Source organism: Mus musculus, chromosome 13 (genome assembly GCF_000001635.26).
Source record: "Mus musculus strain C57BL/6J chromosome 13, GRCm38.p6 C57BL/6J".
In the NCBI taxonomy this organism is placed as follows: Eukaryota; Metazoa; Chordata; class Mammalia; order Rodentia; family Muridae; genus Mus; species Mus musculus.
The window spans coordinates 118,725,034-118,746,364 of NC_000079.6; the positions used below are offsets into that span (position 1 = coordinate 118,725,034).

The 21,331-nt window shown below is 37.3% G+C and overlaps 1 protein-coding gene across 1 annotated transcript in view, besides 1 other annotated feature; it reads left to right on the plus strand.

Annotated features, from left to right (window-relative positions):
- Positions 1-21,331, plus strand: part of Fgf10 (fibroblast growth factor 10) — a 77,875-nt gene that overhangs the window by 10,335 nt on the left and 46,209 nt on the right. The window lies entirely within an intron of this gene.
- Positions 10,491-12,380: an enhancer, noted in NCBI's record as "VISTA enhancer mm917". NCBI's record gives its function as "enhancer in: dorsal root ganglion[5/6] | limb[5/6]" and the evidence as "EXISTENCE:transgenic organism evidence [ECO:0001131][PMID:17130149]".

Consider the following 21,331-nt stretch of genomic DNA (forward strand, 5'->3'; position numbering starts at 1 on the left):
GAGAATGATGGCATGAGATCACGGGAGGAAGAGATTCCAGCGGGACATGGCAGAACAGACAAGAGTAAGAACACCCCAGACGAGGACACTGGAGCATTCACATTCACAGTAAAAAATAAATTAAAAAAAAAATAACATCCAGGAGATAGCATCGTGACAGAGTGAATGGCTTACAGGTTAGTGGGCACACAATACAACCTTAGAACTTGCTGTCACGTAAGAAGCAACTGTGTATATATCTCTATATTTTAGGACTTCTGTTTTTCTGTCATGGTATCACCTGGACATGGTTTTGATTTAAAACTTACATTCTTCATTTTTAGCATTTTCCCCAGTTAATTTTATCTTTTGGTTATATATATGTGTGTGTGTGTGTGTGTGTGTGTGTCTTGCTTGCATGTGTACCATGTGCATGCCTGATCCCCAAAGAGGTCAGAAGGTGTTGGATTCCCTGGCACTTGAGCTATAGTGAACCACCATGTGGGTGCCAGGAACTGAAGCCAGATCATCTGAAAGACCAGCAGGTGCTGCTAACCTCTGAGCTATCTCTACAGCCCCCTCATTTACTTTACAAAATAGAGAAAAACACAGAAATCAAGCAAACAGAAGTATTTTGGGAAAAAAAGTCATTATGTAGGCTTATAATTGGCATAATGAAAATATAGCTAATAGTAAAAAAAAAAAAAAGTTCCAGCTGGATTAAAAGAAAACCTCAGAACATTTTTTTAAAAAGTAAGGACACGAAGCAGACTTGATATGGTCATTGGTTTAAAATGTAAAATATGGCCAGCTTTAAATGTCCTTACTATGCAGGTCACTGGGAAGCGTGGTCTACGCAGCAGCAGATTCCACAGTAGCAGTATTGGGATGCTGCCCTTCGCTGCCAGGATGTTCATTTGTTCTTCTATACTGTCTTAGGCTTACTAGACGTAGATGATCATAGGAAATAGAAAAGTTGGCTACAGCTCATTATCCGGCAAATGAAATACTTCGGTATTTTTAAAACAAACAAGGGCTGTGGTGCTGACAATATGTATATAATGATATCCAGCAATGAAGCTGGGTGCTTTGTAGTCAAACGTTTTTGGGGAAAAAAACATCTGAATTCTGAAATGTCATGACAGTGTGATCTTGGCCAATTTACTATGCAAGGCTTGGTTCTGCACCTAAGCAAAAATATGTGACTAATAATCTACCTCATTTATTGACACAAAGATGTGTTTGTAGGTTTACAACTGTGACTGAAAATGGAAATTGCAATATGGGACACTGTACAGAATCCACAAGTGTTGGCTGTCATCAGTCTTTGACACTATGACCAACTTGCACTGTTACTAATTATCCCATTATCTAGGGTGAGCCTTGGATTAGGAAATATTTTTAAAGTAGGTATAACATTGATAGCACACTACCTACCTTTGCTTTATAGTTTACAATACATTTAATGTTTTCATAAGCTGATTCTCAAAATAATAATAATAATAGTATAAAAGTAAGGCAGTCATTGTTACTCCCTACTTTTCTGGAAGAGAAAATTAAGCCTGAAAGTTGTGTCCAAGTTGAAGATATGGGTCAATACCTGGTGCCTACAAAGGCCTCCCTGTGTATCATAACACAGTCTTACATTTGGCAAGCCACTGCTTACTTCTCACTTCATCCTAATTGAGGATGCTGCTGTGGGTGTATGCTATGTCTTGATAAGCCTTGATACAAGCACTTCATTCAGTACATGGCGTATGTGAACAGTTTTCTCTGTATTTATTATTAAACAAATTAATCATTCTCACTTTATAACCTTAGCCGAGGCATTGAGACTCTTCTGGGGTCAATCGTGTGTTTGAAAAACATGATTAATATCCCATATGCTTGTAGAGAAGGGATGGATGTAATGGTCTCATAAAATTCCATTCAGCTTTTCTTCTCCGATTCTGAGAAATAGGAAAATACATTAGAAGGTCATTGTTAGTTATCTGACTCTGAAGTACTTATGTTCACTCAAACCTCTGAATTAAAATTGTGTTAGTCTGAAATCAATCATTTTTCATAGTTCCTACATATTTCCTACTTTTACAGGATTATTTTTGATTAGATTATATGGAAATGAATCATGGCTTTCCTCTCCACAATTAGTACTTTTGATAAGAATTGTTTCTGATTTCAGTTATTTATTTTTATTCTTGGACAATATGGTGGCTGTTAAGAAATTAGAAATTCTTAGTAATTCCTTTAGATGATAAGAATAATGTACTGCAAATGGTGGGGGTAAAGGGATGTGGCATGTAGTCTTGGTTTTGTCAAAATATTTACTGTGAGATCTTAAACAGTTCATTTACTTTATCTTGACCTCAGAGACTTATCTCCAAAATGAGTGCCACTGAATTAAGCTAAATCATCATAAACTATTCAAGTTTGGTTAAACTCATCCCATGAATTAAGGAACAGATTTCAGAAACACACCTCTACTGAGAAATAGTGACTAGGATAGGCTAAATTGCTTGGCAGTCGTCCTTTATAGACATCAGGGTTCAACCCTTCAGTACTGTGGATACAATGTTAAACTGTAAACTGTGTACTTCCCATGATATTTTTACAAATGATGGATGTTCTTTCTTTAGCTATATGGACCCAAGAGACTACTGCCAATGTTCTTTTTTTTTTTTTTTTTTTTTTTCTGAGACAGGGTTTCTCTGTATAGTCCTGGCTGTCCTGGAACTCACTCTGTAGACCAGGCTGGCCTCGAACTCAGAAATCGCCTGCCTCTGCCTCCCAAGTGCTGGGATTAAAGGCGTGCACCACCACGCCCGGCACCAATGTTCTTATAATGAAGTGCAGGGGAATATTAAAAGGAGAAGGTAGAAAACAATTTGATGAGAAGTAAAAAGATACAATGAGACAGTGTTTGTTCTAATTATGACTGCAAGAGCAGCAAGGCAAGGCATGTGGATCCCGTAGCTGGACTTGGAGAAGATCAGATTTTCCTTCTAGAGCTCACAAAAGAACTTGGTCCCTCTGGTGCCTTGACGTAGATCCCCTGAAACTGATATTGATATTGGACATCTGCAACCCCCTGGGTAGGGAAAAAATGCATCTGTGCTAAAACAACCATCTTTATAGTCTTTTGTTATAGAAGCCATAGTTTTTTTGACATGTAAAGTATAAGGCTCTTATAAGAAATGACAAGAAATGTAAAAAATGACTTTGGATTTGGCCACTGAGCCTAGAAGGGAAGAATTTTTAGACATGTATTTAAAAATGCCAAGATATTTTTCTGAAACAGATACCTGGTAGAAAGGTGGGCATTAAAGATATTCTGGTTAGAATATGGAAGGCTCTTGGATATAATGAAGCCTAAGTCACCTAGGAATATCTACCCCTTAATAAACTGGTGTTGCTGAAAATATAATTATGAACATTGCTTCTGGTGAAAGTGTGGGGAAGAAATGGCAGGTGTGTTATTGGAACCTGGAGAATAGGTGATTGTTGAGTTGGAGGCTCAACTTGTAAGTGGTAAATGTGACAAGCTGGGAACATCCCTCATGCTAATGTTTACAGACAGCCTGCTTTTTGTTGCTATAATAAAATTCAAGAAGAAGGAGAAACATTGGAAAGAGACCTGTTAAGTAGAGAAAGCATTGGGTGGTTTGGGAAAAACAAAAAAAACAAAACAAAACAAAACAAAACAAAACAAAACAAAACAAAACAAAACAAAAAAAACCTCAGTTTATTCAGTTGCAAAATACTTTTAAACTAAGAGACTCGATTTTAGAAAGAATAGACCCAAGGAGCTTCTGGACAGCCTTGAAGTATTCTTAGGCTGTCCCTAGAGAAGTGACACTTGTGCCATTTCAATAGTAGCTAGGAATAGCAATGAAACTGACCAGGTACGTTGGTAAGGATTCCCTGTGGTGTATGTTAATGACCCACAATGATAGTGAGAATGTTAAATCAGCAAAAAAAAATACCTCTTTGGATTAAAATGGGATAAAAATAGACAAGATGAAGCAGGATTGTCAAGCACCCCGAAAATACTATGGACAGTCTGGGGACTAAAATCTAAGTAAAACTTTTTAGCTACAAACACATGCTATCTTCAAAAACAAAACAAAGGTCACTGTGACCACAGAGTCTTGTATACAAACTCAACTCTTTGAGAAGATAAGCAAAAATCTTCCAATTGTGTGGCCAGATGCTGGACTTGAAAATGAAAAGAAGTTTCCAAACTAACAATATATGCTCTGTTGGGTCTGAAATTGCTCAGGACTATGGAGGATCTTTTCCTCCATGTTCTGGCCTCATTGGGAAACTGTACTAACTCTAGCTGCTATTCTGTACACTTTGACCACTACATCTGAGAATGAATTCCTTATATTATGGTTCTATAGGAACACTGGTGGGGAATAATTTTGTTTTTAGATAGATCATGTTATTTAAAATTTGAAATTGGACATATTTGAATGACCAATATTTGATTTTGAAAATATGCTATAATTGATGGAAACTTTAGAAAGATGTTGAAGGATGATTATCTTTTTCAAGCATACTATGGAATACATGTAGATGTGGGGGCATCAGGAAGTCTTTTTTTTTTTCTTTTTTTTTGTTTTTTTCGAGACAGGGTTTCTCTGTGTAGCCCTGGCTGTCCTGGAACTCACTTTGTAGACCAGGCTGGCCTTGAACTCAGAAATCTGCCTGCCTCTGCCTCCTGAGTGCTGGGACTAAAGGCGTGTGCCACCCCGCATAGCTTGAGGAAGTCTTAAAAGGCAAAACAATAGACAAAGATAACAGGTTGTCTTCTTGATAGGTGTGGATGTGACCTTATATAGTGAAGTCTTGTTGGCATAATTAAAATATTAAGATGAGATTATTATGATTATCCAGGTAGACCCTAAATGTCATCAGAAATAACCTTAAATGAGAAGGCAAAAGGAGATCAGATATATACATGCAAGTCAGAATGTGATTCAATAATGGATGCAGAGATTTGAAGATTATGCACTGCTGGTTTTCAATGCAGCAGGTGGGCCAGGAAGGAAAAACAATTGTGAATTCAGAAGCTGAAAGGGGCATGGACCACAACCTCCCCTGAAAGGCTTTGAGTGAGCATATAGTCCCAACCACCTCCATTTCAGCCCAGGGAAACTGATACTAAACATACAGATTCCAAAACTGTGAGATAACAGATTGCTGCTGTTCTAAGCTACCAGTATGCTCAAGTCAAAGATGGCAGCCTTATACGGAACAAATTAAGAACAGACAAAGTTTTATTTTATATGGTGGACAACACTAAACAAAGAGTCCAATACATGTACATTACAGTATTTCATCTACTTCTTAACTGGGTGCCTGAGATGCCTGGTTGCACCTGCTTCCTCAGCTTTTCTGTACAGGGTCAATGGGATAAGAGAGGCAAAAATACCAGGCAAAGCAAAGTTCAGAGTGATACCCCAGACTTGCCTAAATATCAGTGGATAAGTTTAAATGATTACCTATTTATAGGACATTGTTTAAAATACTTGTTTTTTGCATCGATGTGAATTCACGTTGGCTGGGTTGAAAGGCTTCCCGTATGTGGTTCCAAGTTCAGCTCTCTTGAGACTCTTGCTAACTCCATGGAAACTCTTCCTATTGAAAAAGTCCCTTTGTAACTGGAAGTGACTGAAGACCAAATTATAAAAGTAGGTAATTGGGGCTGGAGAAATAGCTTATCAGTTAGGAACACTTGTTTCTCTATTATAGGAGCTGGGTTCAATTCCCCGCACTTGAATGGTGGGATACAATCATCTACATCTATAACTCCAGTTCCAGTGGACTGGATGCTCTTGTGGCCTCCTGTATACATGGTTCACACATGGTACACAGACATAAGGGCAAGCAACACAGGCAAGCAAAACACCCATACACATAAAATAAAAATGTTTTCAAGTAGTTAATTGATCTAGTTAATTAGTACTACTTTTTGAAGGATGTCTTCAATGTTAAGAGTTGCCTGACGCTACTATATTTGTTCTTTTTAAAAATTAACTATAATATCTCCCCTTCTCTATATGCAAAAATGCATAAAACTCAAACTTGTTCTTCCTTAAGATGTTTTCATGGCACTATAGTTATCGCTTGAATTTTTAGGGTCTACAAAAGCAGCATGGCTCTACAACTAACGTTCCTTCTTAAAGATATTAGTTTCTCCCACTACAGTAAAAGCTACAGAATTTACAGATAGAAATCAGACATTTTGTTGTCCAGCCTTAAGACAATAGGACTTTTGCCAAGCTGTGGCTGATGGCCCTAGCTCCTACTTTTTCTCTTTAACACCCCTATTTAAGTTGGGCTAGACCTATAGGAATTAAAAAAATAAAAGATAATGGTAGAGATACTTGGGTGGCTACAGTTATGAACAGCATTATGGTACAAAAAATTAGGTAAGATATGCAATCCAGAATTACTTTTAACATAACATTTCAGTTTCATGCTCTGAAACCAGCCATATAACTTGAGGTAGTTCAAATCTCTACGGCATTTTGTAAATTGTTTCTGGTGGTAAAATGACTTCGAGTCAGTTGGACCTAGTCCCTACTCATTACTCTTAATAATATATAAGATTCCGTCCAATAACCGTTTAACAAAAGAGCTTTAAAGCAGGAGAGGGGAGTCAGATTGGAACTATGTTATAATAATGGGCAATAATTGGTATTTCTCAAACTTGTGTTTATAAACTAGACCACATGACCAGAATATATTGGTGTGATTATTCAAAGGCAAATTATGAACCTTAATCCAGAGGAAATTTAAGGAGTATCGTGGGAGACAGAAGAGATTCACAGACAGTAATCTGAACTGCGATAAACAGCTCCATTTGATTTTACTATGTCAATCAATCTTTAAGAAAGGTAACACCAGGAGTAGCCAAGTTGTTTTGAGTTTAGGATAACTTGAAAAATTGGCAGAAAAATCTTCATGCACACTTCCCATGCTGGCACGCTTTCCAGTTTTACATATATTCTGGAAAGGGAGAAAGTGCCAGTATGTTCTATAAAAGGGAAGTCATTTTTAACGTAAGTTAAAACAGATGCTTGCGTTCCGCCTCCTCTTGCTTACTGACAGGGTTTTTTTGATAGAGCTGAGATCAAGTCAGTTTTTCAGTTCACTCTCTCTCTCTCTCTCTCTCTCTCTCTCTCTCTCTCTCTCTCTCTCTCTCTCTCTCTGTGTGTGTGTGTGTGTGTGTGTGTGTGTGTGTGTGTGTGTGTGTGCTAAAGCTGGGAGGAGGGAGAAGAAAATGTGATCCTCTCCCCGAGCTGGCTGTTTCCTCGCTATGTCGCTGTGTTCTGCCACTACTCTCGATGAGCGAGATCTGGAGATGCTACACCAGATGACACTGTGTAAACACTTTAGAGTGTGGGGGCTTTTCCCTACACTGATTTAGAAGCCACAGGAATTTTGGTGCATGTGCCTCTGACCCGAAAACTTCTACCAGCACCTTAGCTCTTCAAGTGACCATCTGAGACTGAAGTAAAACTTCCGAAGCTGGGTAATATTAAGAGGGAATACCAGAGAGAGCGACTTTGTGTGCTATCTTTGGAACTTAGTCATTCCTTAGGCTGCTTGGAGCAGGCCTCTTGTGCTGTGAGAAATTCTTTCTTTTCATTGTTAGAATTGAGCTTTACTTCCTGAAGACATTTTTTTCCTTCGAACAAATGAGATCGGTAATGTGGTTAAATTCAAACAAACAAACAAACAGGTTACCCTGTCCACCTTGGTATTCTTGATTTGTTTTGTTGGGGCTTTTTTTTTTTTTTTTGCATATAAGTAATAGCTTCACTTCTAATATATATGACATTTCTTTTACACTGACAAAGGCAAGCTCATACAAGACTTAGACCAGTGGACTGGTGTTCCTCATGGGAATAACTTTAGTAAAGTCAAAACAAATAGGAATCTGGAATAGCTAATAAAGTGTTAACAACATGTAGCACACCTAAGGTGCACGTTTTGGCTTTCTTTATGTGTTTACAAATATTTTGTCTCTTTATCGTAGGCTGTAAAATAATCTAATAAGGATATATGAACTGTTCAGCTGAGCTAGCATTACATAGCTAGCGACACTGACCAGAATTTATTAGTCTCACATCTAAAGCAAAAGGCTTGAGCTTTCCACAGTTCCCACAGACTACATGGGGGGTTCATTATTTGTTATAGCCTGTTGGGTTGGCTTATGAGACACTTGGCCAAACACATGTGTACCATAACCTTTGTGATTCAAAGAAAGCACTAAATTGTTTCTCCTATTAATAAAAAAAGAAAAATCATAATTACAACCACTAATTTTAATTACCAGAAAAACACCATCTGTCAATTGTCATGTTGAATGTTACTTCACCTCTCAGAAACAATGGCTACAGACTAAAACCTGGCTGTCTTTGTCCTAAAATATCTTACCTGCATACACTTCTGTTTAAGTGTATGCAGGTAAGATATTTTAAGACAAGATTTTCTTGTTCCCATGAGAGAGTGCATTCTCATGCGTATGCCAGGGTTTCAAGTAGACCAGACTAACTTCCAACTCACCTTGTAGCCAACTGTGACCTTGAACTTCTGATGCTCTTGTCTCTATTTCCCTAGTGCTGGGATTACATGCAAATATCTCCAAGCTGAATTTATCTGGTCTTAAGGATCAAACCCTGTGCTTCATTTATGGTAAACAAGCTCCCTACCAGCTCAACTAGATCCTCAGAAGTAATAGGTTTGGCTGAAGAGATTGCTCAACATCTTGTGTGCAGTGGCCCACAAGCCTGGTGACCTGACATTGATCTCTGGGACCCCTGGTGGAAAGGAGAAAATCTACTCCGGAAAGTTGTCCTCTGACCTCTGACCTCTACAGGGGTACACACACACACACACACACACACACACACACACACACACACATACATGCATACACAATAGTAATAAATTTAATTAAGTTAAATTTTACAGGGGTTAGCCAGTAAGATGACTCACCAAGTAAAGGTAGAAGAGAACCAACTCCCACAAAGTTATCCTCTGACCTGCACATAAGCACTGTGACACATGTCCCCCTCCTATATTTTACATACATCCACAGACACAATAATAATTATAATAATAAATAGTGAATTTTAATGAAATAGTGGCTTTTTGGTGAGGTGGAATAAGAGGTAAAAATCTCAGAACTTGTAATAAATTATCCAACTCTTATTTTGCTGTAAGAACAAATGAACAATTCAGTAAGATACCCATGTTTACTTAGATCTGACAAAAAACTCTGGCTCTGTAAGTCTGTCATGTAACAATGTGCAGTCTCTGATTATCACTTCAGTTTTAATCAGCACACATTGTCTTCACATATCATTGTATTTTTTGTGTGTGTTATCTTTGTGGACATCTGCAGAATCAGTTTGTTCAGCTGGTCAATTTTGAGACCATGTGTGTGTGCGATTTTAATTAGGCAGCACTGAATGGTTGATGCAAACTAGTTGAAGGATACTGATACCTATCTGTCTCCTGGGTTTTAAACATCCCCTCAGCCATTTTGGGACTTGCATAAAATAATAACAGTAGGTATTGTCTTTGATATTCAGTTACCCTTACTTCACCTTTGTACTCATTTTAGAAATATAAATAAATAAAAATAAATGGTGTAGATAACATAGATATTTTATAGAGGGAATCATTCATGATCACTGATTAATGTCACTGAAATTTTATCATTATCAATCAATGGAGGCCCTAGGATTTAAACCCTATTGTGTGGTTCTTGTTTCTATGCATTTAATCACTGTGCTATCCCCAACTAGTGTATTTTAAAATCCTTCATTGACAAATCAGCCCAGTGTACAAGCATATATCCATAGATTTGACTCTATAGCTATTGGAACTTAAGCTGTACTCGACTTTCATTAGTCAATTTTTCTTACATAAAGACCCCATAATATCTCTTCTTGTTATCTAGAGATTTTTTTACTGTAGCTACAAAAATCTGGCTCCTGTTTTTATCTTTGTATTCTAAAAAAGGAAACAGAGTTGAAAAAATAGTCTGTATTTCTCACATAATGTCCTTTTCAAAGCATTATAAACATGATTTTTAGAAGATAGTTTTATACTGTAAATTATTTTCCAATAAAAGTTCTTTCAGCTTGAATTGTTATATAATTCCTTCTACTATCAACATTTGTTTTACTTATTTACATATGAGGAAATAATTATTTATTGTTTTCCACTTATGGATTTTTTTATTCTGATGCCATACTGCCTGAAGACATATTCTTTCATTGAGAAAGCAAATTTTTATGGCCAGAAGCAGCAGTTGAGAGGCAGAGGCAGGGAGATCTCTCAGTTTGAGGTCAGCCTTGTTCATTTACATTGTTCATTGTGAGTTCCAGGGAAGCCAGAGCTACATAGTGAGACCTTGCACACACACACACACACACACACACACACACACACACACAATTTTTAAAAAGCAATTATTTGAAATTCTTTTGGTAGTGCTGATATTCTCCCTTTAATTTAACTTCCCCATAGTTCTCTAGTTCAAGACCACAACCAAATCTCTTTATAAATAAATACTTATTCATTAGTAAATCCCCAAATCTACATATAGCCATTTCTAAATTCAAAGCATAATTGAAGGATTATCATCAGAACTCTGGATTAAATGAGAGATTTATTCCCCCATTTTAGGAAATGGCTTTTCTAATCAATTTTAACTTAAATGAATCCACAATTAGCTTTTGGCATCCTCCATGCTAATGGTAAAGTTGCTTTTTGCTTTTGAAGGAGAATTGATATTCACAAATCATATGTCACAAGCCACTAAAAGTGTCAGAATCCCATAGCAGGCCCTTGGTGGCTTGTTAATCTCCCCTGTTTAAAGGAAACAGACTAATTCACTTACATATAATGAAAGCCATGCTGCTCAGCCCAGCCCCTCAAGAAGCATCAGTCCATGCAAGCACCGCCTTCTCTCTTCACCTCCTTCTTCCTGGCTCTCACAATTAAACATGGAATTAAGACACAGTGATTTCCTTAATGCTGCCATGTCTGAGTCCTTTCAGATGTCACATATGTGGAAAGATGGAACAGTTCATGTTTTCCCTGGGTCAAAAATAAGTAGAAGGACCCCCCTGCCCACGAAGCATACAAGATAAATCAGGATGTTAAATGCGAGGGCCAGATGTATATATAACCTTTTGCCCTCATTATTGTAATTGGTTTCCATCAGGGAGAGGGTGGGAAGAATAAAATGCCACAAAATGGGAATTAATTAATGTAAAGCTGAGGAAGTAAGCATTCCACACTGGCTTAGCTAAGTATCTAGGAGTTTTAAAAATGTAACGATAAGAAGTTTCAAGATAACAAAGTGCATAATCCTAAAGGAAGAAGAGAAATGACTTATCTTTATTGTTTGCACTAAGTAATTATCTAATTTCCATGTATTGTGCCCAGGCTATACTATTTTTAATACATCTCATGTATACATTTATTTATTTATTTACTTTGAAAGACACACCAAATGTTCTAACACTTGTGGCTCACTGTGCCTGCAGTTGGATCTTTATTTTGACTTTGTGTGTGTCTTTCCTTTTTAGTAGCATTGGCTACTTGTGGCAACTAAATATAGTTGGGTGAGGTCATCCTCACAAGTGTATTAATGACAAAGGGAGAAACCTGCATCTGGGATGAAAACTGACTTGTGCTTTCAACGTATGTCTTAATCAAAGCTTAGAGTCATAAAAGTGAATATCTGGAGTTAGGGCATTTAGGAGGGAAAAGTTTTCATTGCAAGCATACTGTACATGTTAGTCATGGCTCAGAGTGGTGTATGGGGTTTTTATGGAGTAAGAAGGGGGAGGGGAAGGAAGGTATTGAATTTCCTTCCAAATGTATTTTTAAATAACATTTCAGAATCAGGATCTAGGAAGAAGGGAAAAATAATAAAGAGAAAGATTTTGCCATTGTCACGTGACTTGAAGATGGCATTGAGCATCAGGAATGAGGTATGAAGAGACCCAAAGAGACACTGATTAAAGGACTGAATGTGGCAATGTCTAGACTCCTACAAGATACCTTGCTAAAGTGTGCTGACAGCTAATCTTGGAGTATAAAGTCAGAGTGGAGGTTCTGAGGTACAGAAGAGGCTTCCAGAGGTCATTTAGGTCACTCCGTGCTTGTTCCACACACCATACCCATCATCCTGACATCTCTTTCCCACTCTTAACAATGAGAATCACCGTTGGAGATTCTACTGTGTTTGTTAATAACCAGGTATTTGGTTAAATATCTGAATATATGTAATATATATTAATGAATATATTCCTTATTCATATATATTGTATTATATATTTTCACTTTTCAGCATGTGTGTCTAAATTTACCCCTTCAGAAATTCATGTCAAGTCTCTGTCTCTCCCTCTCCCCCCCACCACTCTCATGCATGCATGCACACACACACACACACACACACACATGCCTGATGACCATCAATAATAAGCTCTGTTTATTTTTGTAATGTGAATTGGAGAGGCTGGAATGGTGGCTCAACTGGTGAAGTGTCAAAGAGCTTGTTTACCACAGCATATAGACCTGATCCGAGTTCAGATTTCCAGGGTTTTAAAAGGGTAGGAAAGGGGTGGACAGGGTAGAGAGAGACAGGTCTCTTGAGCTCCCTGGACACCCAGTGCAGCAGAATTGGTGAGCTCTGGGTTCAGTGACAAAGACAAACATTATCTCCAAAGCTAAAATGGAGAGGAATCACAAAGATAACCAATGTCAACCACCACACTTCAGAGCACATACTCACCTTTGCACACCCATAGACACACACATGTGAACACGTACGCATACATCATACATATGCACACAACTTAAATTGCAAAAGAAAATATATGACCTAGATGCTTTTGAGAGTCTTGGTCAGTAAACCTTGATCTGTAGTTAGAATTTGTATCTTTTTACTTTTTACTATAATTCCTGGAATTATAATTTTCTGAAATACATTTTGAGCTACACAATGCACAGTAAGTATAAAATGTCATGTTTACTACTGTCACTAATTTGCTGCCTTACTATATAGGTAATTTTATTCAGGAAGTTTGTGTCATATAAAGTCAAAAAAATGTATCTCCAGGAAATAAGAAAATAGGTAGAGAAAAGAAAGAATGAGGTGCTCTGTAGACCAAAAGTATGTATAAAAATATAACTGATTTCAAGCACAGGATATGGTCATTGGTATCCCACTAACTTAAACATACATTTTCTAAAGACACAATGCAAGTACAAGGTTACTAAAAATATTTTGTTCACATGATAAAGAGAATCTTTCAATGGGGAAAGATACTGTCAATAACATAACTGAAATGTTTCACTAAACATGGTTGAATATTTCATTCTCTGAGTCTACTTTTCATCATGCATTTGACAACATTCAACATTTTATTTTCTTGGGATAAATAAGGCAATTCAGGCAAAACCACAAACTGTGACACTTGCTTCAGAGTACTCACAGAAATCTTACAACAGTCAAACATCATCATCTGAATGGTTTTTAGATTTTCCAACTTACAGTTTTAAAATTGTTGACTGATTTAAAGAATGTTCAACATCTGAGTCTGACTGGTTCCCTGCTGGTATAGTCATTCTTTTCTGAATCTTTAAAATTCCATTTTCATTACTCCTGTTTACCAGAATGTCCAGGTAACATTCACAGAACATCATTAAGAGAGCATCACTTGGGATTCTCCAATTCCTTAACTGCAGATTTTCACCCAAAGAGCTTCTTTCACTCAAAGAGTTCTTTTACCTGAAAGTTGAAAAAAAAAGATTCATAGTGCATTAAGTATTAGACACTTAGAGATCTCCTATAAGGATACATTTTTTAAATGTCATGTTTTTAAGTCAATTAAACCCTTCTGTTAGTTAGCCCAAACTAAACTACAAAAAAATACATAAATAAAACTAGTGTTGTGGAATATTTGGGAAGTTCCAGTGTATGTTCATCATTCAGCAAGCACACACTAAGTGCTCACTAAATTTTGTGAAGTAGTTTAAGACAACAAGATGAATAGTTGCTAGTTTTTACACGCTGCTCACAACCTGGAAGCAGAGAAAAAACCATATCTACTCACACAGGCGCATAATTGCCCCAATAATAGAAAGGAAAGGGGATAAAGAAGAGTTAAATGTAAGCCTAAGGGGGTCTAAGTGTTCGAGTCAAGATAAATGATACCAGCTCAAGTTCTCCAGGGAGGACTTCTCTTTATCAGGGGATAAAGGATATATGGGTCATCGTCAAGGCATTAGGGAGATGGGGAATATAGAAGAGCAGCACGTATTATAGCAGAGAGAATTAAAACAAATCTATCATGGTCAGGAGCAAAAGAAATCAAAGCATTTATTATTATTATTTATTTTTATTTTTATTTTATTTTATTATTTTTTATTTTATTTTTATATTTTTTTTTGGTTTTCGAGACAGGGTTTCTCTGTGTAGCCACAGCTGTCCTGGAACTCACTCTGTAGACCAGGCTGGCCTCGAACTCAGAAATCCACTTGCCTCTGCCTCCTGAGTGCTGAGATTAAAGGTGTGTGCCACCACACCCAGCAGTGTTTATTATTTAACAGACAGTATCTATTTGTACTAGAGGAAATCTCTGTATGTAATGGAATGGTACAGTACATACGTGACTCACCGGATGAATCACTGTGAGGAGTATTAGTTCTGCCAAATGTGGGGAAATGTAAAAAGATACATGCTAAAGTATATATATATATATATATGTATATGTATATATAAGAGCTGTCCATATGCCCAATCAATTCAATCAAAAATGAGGTGGTTGTATTTTTAACAAAATGATTAAGATCACCACCTCTCCATGAAATGTAGCACTAGAGGGAGAAGTGAGCAGTAGGCTTTATGTATGTGTATATTTTAGGAACTTTACAAATGCAGAAAAATGGTAAAAGGAATGGTATCTTGGTGCTATGAAAATTGTGACTATGAAAGTGCTGAGCAGACAAAATCAGTCAGTATAAAAAAAAGTCAAAACTCTAAGCAACCGATACCAAATACCAAATGCAGATTTATTAAGTGCAGCATAATAATGAAGTTTGTCAGGCACTACAAGTCTGCATAAGTCCTGCTCATCTCAGCCTTGCCGGACTGTGCTAGGCAGATTTCTCTTGCCTCCCTGGCTCAGCTCCTAAACAAGGCTTTTATCTGGAGAGATAATTCCAGATGTACTGACCCCTTCCAAATTCTGATTTGATGATCTGTCATCTGGAGTAGAGCTCTGACTCCCCATTGAGTTTTCAGAGGGATGCACCTGGGCTTGTTCTCCTAATTAACATGATGGGTCATCCCCATGTGCCTAGTAGTTCTTACTGGTCAAACTGTCAGATCCTCAAATCTGTGTCATTGACCCTGGGGAAAAGACGAAAGTACTCTTGAAGTGACCTTCACGTTCCTTTTCCTAGCAGGCTCCCATGAGTGTCTGAGAAATCTCAGCTGTTATTTCTCTGACTTCTTTTTCTTTTTCTTTTTTTTTTTCTTTTTGCAATAAACGACCAGCAAAAAAGATTCGGGGAGCTTCTGTAGGGCAACAGAAGCTGCATAGAGCTGAATGAGCAAACTCTGATTATCACCCTTCCTGTCAAGATTTCAGTGCTGAAGAAAGGTCTTGGCATGGAGTTATTTCTGCAAGTGACTGTTCCTTTTTATTGTTTCTAAGAATCCAGAGATGCTTTTGACATAGATATTTCTAGATACTTCAGTTTGTGTTCTATGTGGACTCAGAGAGATAATTAAGATAAAATCCATTCACGAATGTTAAAAGTTTAAGGTAGGAAAAATCAGAAGACCACCCTAGGCCTTCTTAAAAGATTCAAGTCTTGAAATATATTATTAACAGCACAATAACATTACTATTGTTGACAGTAATTCAGTTGGTAATTGTATGGCTATAAATGTCTTGCTTCTTTTAATAAAGTAATGACAGTTTTCATCATAAAATACAAATGTTTGATGAATACACATTGGCATAGTAAAGAGATCGATGCCAATCCGGCAGTGTTGAAATCTCAATACATAACTTTGGATGCTGGATTAAGAGGATAATTAGTTTCAGACCCATTTAATCCATATAGGAAGACACTTGTCACAGAAATCATCATATTTATATAACAATGAAGCAGAGGACTTCAGCCCTATACTTCAAACTTCTACAACCACCTAATTTAGAACCTAAGGAAGGCAGTATAATGATATCTATAAGTACCTATAACTTCTGAGTGCAAATAAACTAGTCTGTACAGTGGTGGGTATGATAGAATCTTGGGGTGGACACACAGTGAGAAATGCTATTTGAAGGAAGCATATATTCTAGAGGAGACACTGAAGATAAATCATGCTAATAGCTCTGCCCTATTTTGAAATGTAGTTTGTATGTTCACGGATTAAAAGCCAAAAACATGTAGCTGAAGAAATCATGACATCAGGAAAAATAGCGTGGGAGATACTTGGTGAACTCACATTTTGATAGACATTTGGAAAGCTATTCTAATATCTCCAAACACATGACAAACAGGAGAGTTCAAAAATCACTTTTCTTGGTGGAGTAGATTTTAAACAATTAAATGTTATCTCTCTCTCTTTTAATTTAATGATAGTTGCTGTGGGATTAGATATCATCTGGCTTTCAAAATTATCCAAATGAATCTTGGCAAAAGTCATCCATGAAGTCATGATATGTCACAGAGCACCAAAGTATTACAGGAATATTGGTCAATTGTCCAATTTTTTTCTTTGGCATTTTCAGGACTGTGATGACTAGATGAAGGGCAGCTCTAAGACTCATGAAAGGGGTTCTGTCAAGGAAAGCAGTATTTTCTAAACACTCATGGTGATGGGCTTCCATCACCTGTTTTTGAAAATATCTAGACCAAGTTATACCAACCACCAAGACATCTCAAGCTACAAGAAGGGAAAAGTTGTCAGTGTATACAAAATTGATAGATGCGATTGGATATGTCCCTCCAACGAACCAGTTGGAAAAGTGTACCATCACCTTCACTCAGCAGTAGGAAAACCCATGATTTTGCGATGCTCCCTGAGTTTGCTAAAGTTTCCAGGCTGATACACTTAAGCCCTCAGGCTAGTTTCTTTGAAAAATCCAACACTTAATGTTGTCTCTCAGATTCAGTCTGTGGGACAGACGTGAAAGTGATGTCTTTCAGGTAATGTGGATGGTTTTGTGATGCAGTAATTTCACCTTTAAAAACTTCACAACAACACATGACAGGTAGAGAGATCAGCAATTGTATTCTCCGTGGGGACTACATAATATCATTACCTGCCTGTGCACTAATGTTTGCATCCTGTATCGTCCAGTGTGTTTCAGTGTATTTTGTTTTTCTTATAAACCTTCTGTATACAAAAGGTGAGAGTTCAGATCATACCCAAGGGCCGGAAGGAAAGCCTCAAACATTCATTATCTCTTTGAATCCTCTGCAAAGGTGCTATGAATGGTTCAAAAACAAGTACCAGATGGATTTCTACCTTATGGGGCTTACTCCTTTTAGGAGGATCTCAGAAGGATAGAAGTCTGTACACAATCTACTGCTGGAAGCTTTGAGTCTTTGCACCCATGAGGATTTGAGCATGTGTGTGTTTTGCATCACACAGTGAACAAACACAACCCAGAGACAGAACTGGTCTTGGAGACTGTTATCCTGTGATTTCTATTTTGGGAGACTAATCCTATTAATTATATAATTTCCATTTCTTTTGGCCTTTAAAATAGATATCTCAATTTAAGATACAACATGCTGACTTTTAGTGTTGTCATGGGTAGAGCATGTACTATTAAAAGTGATGTGTGAAGATAATACACACGCACCACATGGTTCCTGACTGTCTATAGGTCTGGATTTAATCACAGATTCTACATGAAGTGTCGCAATCCTAGGGTGAGCTAGCTGTTAGATTCTTCTGGGTTGGAGCTTGTTGTGTGTTATAGGTGAAGTTGCATTACGAGGCTACTGAGGTTAATTATGTCTGAACGTTGCCAGTACAATCTACATCAGTTGACACTCTGTGCATACTACATAAACAGTCTGGAGGGAGACCTTTATTAGCAGAGCAAGAAAGCAGCTAGCTGTCGGTGCTCGATACTGTTCTTTTATTTTCCAGAGCTTTTGACTCCAATCATCATTCTGTTTGATTTGGTGTGTAGTTAACCAAATGTATGTTTGTAATATCAAATAATTAATAGCAAAGAAGACCAAATCTTGAATTTAAATCGTCTCCATGTAGGAATAGTTCTTAGCTGGAGGTGACAATGTATCAGTATAGCACCCCTCCCATGCATTGCACCCCAGGAAAGTATGACTTATTTACTCCAAATTTCAAACCATGTGGGATGACTTCAGAAAACAGTCTAACCAGCAAAAAATTGTATAAAGAAGCTACACAATAAGATTAAAGACCTAGTCTCTTGCATGTGTCTATTTGAGTTTCAGCCATGTAAAATCTTATTTTCAACAAGCCATCATCTCCATGTCCGTAACACCATTTTTGTTCTTAAACAAGAAAAGATAAAGATTGGAGCCAGATAATCTAGGATCTGAAAAGACCTTTCCTTCCATCAAGCCTCCAGGTCTCATGTCAAAAGTCCAGGGGTCTACAAGCTCCATCTTCCCTCATGAAAGCTGTTTCACTGTCTTGCAATGTGGTCCATACTAGAAGAGATAAGGAGATACAGTTCCTGCAGGGAACCCATGACTTCTAGGGTAAACATGTTCAGGAAGATTTTAGGGTCCTATTATCCTTGCAATTGAAATGTACTTACTAATTCTACAGAATTCACTGACACATTGAAGAAACACACACACACACACACACACACACACACACACACACACACACACACACACACACACACAGTGTTTTGGCACTGGACTCTAGAGCTGATGATTAACTTGCACCCGAGTTGAGAGTTGTACCACTTATGAAGTATGTTACTTAATAGTATATGCCTGTCCCCTTGCAATAAAATGGAAATGCCTGTAGAATCCTACTCAGGGCCCCTACAAGGACTGTATAAGTGTCACCTGGCAAGTATTAAACAACATCCCAACTGAGAATTCTCAGTTCCACCCAACCCTTTAATAACACGTTCATGAGTAGTCTATACTTGTAGAACAGTTTTTGTATCTGCAAAGTAATGAGAAAATAAAAACGTAACCAGAAGAAAGACAATTTGCCCTGAACCCAGAACTAGCAAGATGAGGCTTTCTATAATTCTCTGAACTTTCAGGCTTGAAGTCTCCCCAGATCAGAGATTACTCAGCTTCTTTTGAATAAACCATCAAATTGCTTCAACTCTAGGGTTTTGTTGTGTCCATCCCAAAATAACTTGACACGATTCCAAAATTTTTTCTTTTTTTTATAATCCCAGGAAACTTCAGGTAGTGCCAGTGATCTAAGTGGCATCTCCTACCTACACAGACATATATTTTCTTTGTTACGATCTTTATTTGCCAGCAGTTTGGCAGTTGAAACAGGAAGAAGTGAAACATTAGATTTTTTTTTTTAAGAGCAAAGTATATGGGGAGGAAAGGGGATACAGGGTCACCCGGTTAGACTAAAGTGTATAATCCTTTTCTCTCTCACCTCATTCCTGTTTCTCCAGAATGGCAGTTGGGTAATACTGAATCAGTTTGATAAGGCTGCCTTACCCTTCCTAACAACCAAAGCCATCTTAGACACCTTTTCACGTACACTCCCTCCATTAAAGCTTCAGAGAACTTTAGAATTGCTTTTTAAACTAGCAGAGAAATTAATGACTTTCTTGAGTAACACTCTTCATAGAGAACATCTCGCTGAAGAAAACAGTTGACAGTGCAGTATAGGATCTTATCCCTGAATAAAGACACTGGGTCTTTTGCTTCCTCTAGAAACATGCTCACAAAAAAGCCCGGGATGTCGATAGTCTGTTACGTTTGGCTGCCAGTACAGACTTCATTTTGTTTATGTTATTACTCTGCGAAGCAGACAAGATGAGATTGTCATTATCCAAATGTTGTCCAGGGTTTTCCAAGTTTGTTCCTGAGCTAAAGTAACAGATTGCCAAAAAGCGTGTTTACAACATTGGATTCATTGTAGATAGTGTTAGGTAGATCAGCTAATAAAATTACTTATTTTAGACTTCAATCTAAGTTGAATTTGGGTTTAATTCACCATCAGGGACAAAGAGAGTTGATTTCCTGATAAACTGAAATATACCCAACATTTCATTGTTAATAGGGAGTGCACTCTTTTATCTAGATTTTGCCCATGGGAACCTCTCCCTTTCAATGGAAGAAGTTGGCCAATATTAACTGTATTGCTAATGGTCACCTAATTGATTTCGATTCCCAAATTTGTTTAAAAAAATAGTTGGCAAAGCATGCATACCCTGTATTGTTCCTTTTGACTGACAATAGCCTTGTGAACTAGAATGGAGTTGGTAAAAGATTAGGAATAGAATTGAATTTAAATCCTTCAATTCCCATCGTTGATTTCCTAGGGGAAATTTTGTTAACAAGTTCACTTTTCTCTCTTTCCTGTCGTGGGGAGTTTAATGATCAGCATCTATTGTTTAAGTAGTAATGAGTCAAGTCTCTTGAGAAAGGCAGTGGTGTGCTCCAAATCTTTGGCCCAAATTATAACTTAAGATAATTTATCTCACTTTATGCTCCTTATCAAATACAGAATAGGAAAAATGAATCATAATGCCTGAAGTATAAATAATGTATTTTACCCTCGATATAGCCAGCAGTCAGGCATCTGAACTTTCTATTCTGTGGTGTGCTTTTCTTGTTATTGTTTAGTTTTACAAATGTATTGTGAAAAATATGGGCCACTCATTCTGTTTTCCTTGTTTCTATATGTCATGTACTTTATTTTACACTAAGAAATCTGAGGTGGTTGCTCACTCTCTGTCTTCTTAGTTAACCCGATCACATTAAATATCAATTGAATATGCATATATAGTGAATATGCCCTTGAGTCTTTTCATATGAGAACTTCGTAAGTAACTTATTTTGCTTCTAGCTATCATTTATCATATTTCCAAAAATAACATCATACCATAAAAGAAAGATAATGTACTTGGATTTCACATAGCTCCTGTAACGTTAGATAGAGACACCTTTATCAGAGGGCTTTTGTAAGATGAGGCCTCTACACATACTGAATAGGCCAGGAGATTATGGGCCTTATTCAGTGAATTGTTTGCTTGTTTTCCTACTGAGTTTTCCTAACTCTGAATGCATTTAAAAT